Source organism: Rhipicephalus microplus, chromosome 7 (genome assembly GCF_043290135.1).
Source record: "Rhipicephalus microplus isolate Deutch F79 chromosome 7, USDA_Rmic, whole genome shotgun sequence".
NCBI classification, from domain to species: Eukaryota; Metazoa; Arthropoda; class Arachnida; order Ixodida; family Ixodidae; genus Rhipicephalus; species Rhipicephalus microplus.
Genome location: NC_134706.1, coordinates 172270747 through 172275746, shown reverse-complemented (window position 1 = coordinate 172275746; position 5000 = coordinate 172270747).

Below are 5000 nucleotides of genomic sequence, written 5' to 3'. Positions count from 1 at the left end.
TTCAATTACTTTGCGTGTGGGTCCTTGTATTATAAGTGTTATGTCATCTGCAAACGCTTGAATTTTTGCATTTTCGGGGAAATCTGTTTGGAGTAAGTCTGAAATTGTTATGTTCCAAAAAAGTGGGCTTAGTGGCGAACCCTGTGGAGAGCCTTGTTTGAGATTCTTTTCAATGTTTAAGTGTGGTGTGGTGTAGGAAATAACTCTATTCATTAATGTGTTCAATGCTAGGGTGCCAATATCGCTAGGACACTTAACCCTTTCGAGGTATTCTTTAATATATTTTGGTTGTATATGATTAAAAGCATTCCTAATATCTAATGAGATTAAAATTGTTTTGCATGTTGTGTTGCTGGTAATAGTGTTTGATATTTCTTCTAGAGCGTCTGTCGCCGATGTGCTGTGTGTAAATCCAAACTGGTTTTTTGGGAAAAAATTGTTTACATATAAAAAATAGTATAATCTATCATTAAGAAGCTTTTCTAACACTTTTCCTAGTATGGAATTAATTGCCAGCGGTCTGTAATGTTGTGGTTTCGGATTATGTATGTCCAGTTCCTTTTTCGGTATTAGTATTATTTTAGAATTCTTCCAAACTGACGGGAAGTGTCCTAGTTTTAATGCAGCATTGAAAATGTTAAGAAAAAATTTTTTATGTTTCAGATAAAGACACTGGATTAATTGCGTAGATAAGTTATCAGGGCCTACTGCGACTTTTTTGCGGAGGTTATTCACCACATTATCTATTTCTTCCTCCATAAAAGGTTTATCATTATCAGTAGTTTCTAATCTTATCTCTTCCTCTACATTTGTTCTTTCTGTTAACGTGGGGAATAAAGTTTCTAATATGTAGGTAAGTGATTCTTCTATTGATTTCGTTTGTTTATTTCCGGATAATTGCATGGACCTAATTAAAATGGGTGTTTTTAGTTTTTCTGCTGCTATTTTGTATGGGAGTGTGAATGGATTGTTTTTTGTTACTGTACTGCAAAGATTTTTCCAGGATTCATCTCTTGCTTTACTGACTTGTTCTTGATAACTCTTAAGATTTTGAAGGTAGTTTTCTCGATATATAGTTCTTTGTTCTCCTCTTGCCTTTTGAAAACGTCTTCGTAATGCCCTAACTCGTTTCCTCTCTATTTCTAATTCTGCGGTCCACCACTTATTATATGTGTTTGAACAATTATTTATATTTTTCGAATATTTCTTTTTTAACCTGTTAATTTTTTCATAAAAGTGCTTTGTGACAAACTCTAATCTTCTAATAGTGTTAATCTCATATTCTGCTGTTTCTTTCATCCAAGGGTCTTTTTCTAATTCTTTAAGTAGCTTGTGTTCTCCATTTTGCGTTAGTCGTTTTTCCTGTTTTACTGCTTCTATAAATAAGTTATATTCGATATATCTATGGTCGCTAGAATTTTCTTCTTCATTAACGTGCCATTCATATACTTTGGGATAGAGGTCTGCAGAAGCGAAAGTTAAATCTATCCAGCTTCTTCCGTTTTTACTTTCGAATGTAGGCGGTGAATTTGGTAAGTTTAAAAGTTGAAGATCATGTGCTATTATGAATTCAAATAATAATTCTCCTCGCTCATTATTTTGAGTCCCACCCCAAATTTTGTTGAAGGCATTGAAGTCTCCTGCGATTAGTATTTGGTCCCTAGATTCTGCTATAATAGGTTCAATTATATTTAAAAGCTCCTCAATATTTCCTTTAGGTGGTGCGTAAACATTTATAATTAGGACTTCCTGTTTATTCCAATATATTTTTAGTACTATAACATTTGGTAGGATTAATATAGGGAACGTTTGAATATTAGGATTATGTATTATAACTGCTACTTTTGGGTTCGTTTTGTGGCTTATAATAGTGTGTTTAAGGGGGAAACCAGTTATTTTGTTTTTATAATGATAAGGTTCTTGGAGAATAGATAGATCGAATTGGTTGCAGTTTCGATGAACGTTAAGTGCTTCATTTGCTTTGCTGCAGTGGGCTAGGTTAACTTGAATTATTCGGAGAGAGTGTATTCTTGTGTTTGTTTTAATATTTGCCGATGAGCTCTTTGGATTTTTGACACTACAGGTGTTTTTTTGGAGGGTTTGCTTGTTTGTCCGTTTATATTGTTGTTTTAGACTAAACTTTATACTTTACTCTTCCCAATTGCGTTCTGCCCGTTCACGCCATTCTTGAGCTACCGGGCAGTTTAGGTCTCTGATTGTGTGATCGTCTGCACCGTCGAATCCCGAACTTAAGCATGCAGCGCACCGGGAAAAGTTGGCTCTGCACTCTTCAATACAATGGTTGCCCGCACACTCTATGCAGCGTCTTTGCCTCCTGTTGCAGTTTTTTGCAAGATGTCCAAAACTGGCACAATAATAGCAGATGAGGGGGTGGTTATTGTCATAGATGGCTGCGCGAGACCATCCCACATTAACAGTGTACAAATTCCTCAATTGTCGCCATATAGCTGGGGAGGTCTTCAAAATGTTTACTCTGTTCCGTTTCTGATTGACATATTCTGCCAGAATTGTTATTTCTTCTGGGCGTCCTGTGATGTTGTTTTGATTCAGGATTTTCTCTGGGATATCGTCCCTTGCTGTGTCTGAGTCAATACCAACCACTTTGAATGATGGAAGTCTTGGTGTGGGTGTAAACATCTGCATTTCATTTGCTTCGGGGAGTCTATTAAGACATTCCTTTAACTGTGTCATTGCTGCTCCATTTGTGGTGCTGATGGTGACAGCTGCGTCATTTACGTTGAGTTTCACGTCTGTAAGTTTTAGCTTTGCCGGATCAATATCCTTGACAATTCTCTCCTTTAGTTCTTTTGTTTTCAGTTCCCCTGTTGTGGGTTTTATGACCAAAACCGATCGCTTCCCTGGTTTCTCCACTTTTTCTTGTCCGTCACTGTGTTGTAGGACACTAGCATAAGTGCGTTCTGTTACCTTGCTATTCGGTTTCAGTTCACTCAGCTGGCCCTTCATTGAGGCATTGTCCAAGGCTATCTCTAAGAGATTCGTCTTAATTGCCTGGAATGCTTTCATTAGCTGTTCGCACGTGGTTGTACCTGCACCCTGTTGCTGTGCAACCAGGAGTGCCTGATAGAATGCTGTTTCACTTTCATTTATTTGTTCTGATATGGGAGGCTTTTTTTGCTCTTGCAGCGTCTGATTTAATGGAGGCTGTCTGACTGTCTCTGCTTTTTCTTCTTGCTGCCTTTGAGTGTCAAGGGTCCGAGACCTTTCTGTGTCTGCTTTGTTTTGCACGTTTCTTGAGGGTTCATACTCGCTATCTGACTCAGAACTGTCCTGTACATGCTTGCCCAGTTCTGCATGATACAGTCTCTTTCTTTCAATTGTTCTCTTCTTTTTTCCCTTTCTCTGCGTTTCTGCATCTGTGTCACCCCACCAATAATCAGTAGGGACACCTGTGACATTGATATCCTCACTTTCGGTGTCATTATCTTCCCTCGTGTTGTGATATTTGTCAGGGTGCTCAGATCTTTTGATTTTCTCGTGTTTTGTTTTGTTGTCTGAGATGATTGAGTTGCTTTGGCCTAATTTGTGTTTTTTAGGCATGGCTGAGGCGGTCTTGATGCAACTTTAATGTGTGTATCAGCGCTTTTCTCCTGTTGTACATGTTCAGAATACGATTGCACTGAATTTCGCACTCTCACAGCACCATTTAGTTGACAAAAGCAACAGAACACAAGACAGTTACGTGCAGCAGAGCATATAGCTACAACCTCCCACTAAACAAGTTGCGTGCAGTATGGCTCAAGGCATGCAATAATCAACGCTCACACAAAGTTCTAATTAGCATAATAACAATAAAATTGAGCTGTAATCAAGATGGGTATGCCCTGTACTACCAATTCTATACAAAAAAACCGAGCCCAATATGTTTGCCTTATTGGAATTAAGAGGATTAGATTTTGTGTACAACGGTCGCCAAAATGGCGGCCTTTTCTTCAGTTTGAATATACTTGGATTAAAACGTTGATTGTGGTTTTAAATCAACGAAATAAAGTCGGGTTTTTTTATATGTTTTCCTCTAATGCTTCTAGAACATGATATAGCAAGTGATTTTGACCGATGTAGTTGGATTCTTGGTGATTTCAAAGGATTATCGCAAGGTGGTCACAATCATCAAGAAGCAATGGAAACAGTGGGAGACAAGTTTTGCTTGATATCTCCGGTTCTATTATAGCTAGGTCAATGAAATTTTTGTGGGATGTACTATTTGAAAAGCTGATAGAGGAGTACGAAAACTGAGTTCACGGAGAATACAGCCTCCAAAGTTAAAAATTGAAAACTACTTTTTTAGATCAGTTTCAATACAGTGCTTGTTTACAAACGTTATTCGTTAATAATTAGTTCCTTCTTTAAGTTACATCAATTTTTAGAGTAGATTTGTGCTCACTGAACCTTTACGAAACGAATGACACCTATATGTCCGGTTTATCCGGTTTATATCCTTAGTTATTTGTGAAAAACTGGGAGCTTACCAGCGCTGCCGCCGAGCCCGGGAGCGGTCGTGGGAGCAGTAATAGGGACAATAGTTATTGTGGGGTAAATAGAAGAAAAACATAAATGAACATACCCCGACCCGTACCACAAGTATAACGGGTTTGTATCCAATAAAAATAAATAAATAAATGGGGCAAAGGCCAAAAAAGAATTCAAGAAAGAAAAAAAAAAGTAAAAAAAGTAAAAAAAAAAGGAAGGAGGGGACTACTCCCAGCGAACCACCACCGAGGGAACGGGCCCGGCAGCAGCGGGCATTTATTTAGGTTTTCCTCTTTTTTTTTTTGCTTTTTCCTTTTTCCTCTTTTTCCCTTATTTTCCAAAGCGGTGTCTTGAGTCCTGAGTCTTGAACCCTGAATGGGAGATGGTCTTGATTCCAAAGTGGCTTGAATTTAACTGTCGGTCGAGAGGGCTGTTGTCTTCATCTGCTATCCAGGTCCGATTCCTTGAGATGTCTTCACTCATGACCGATT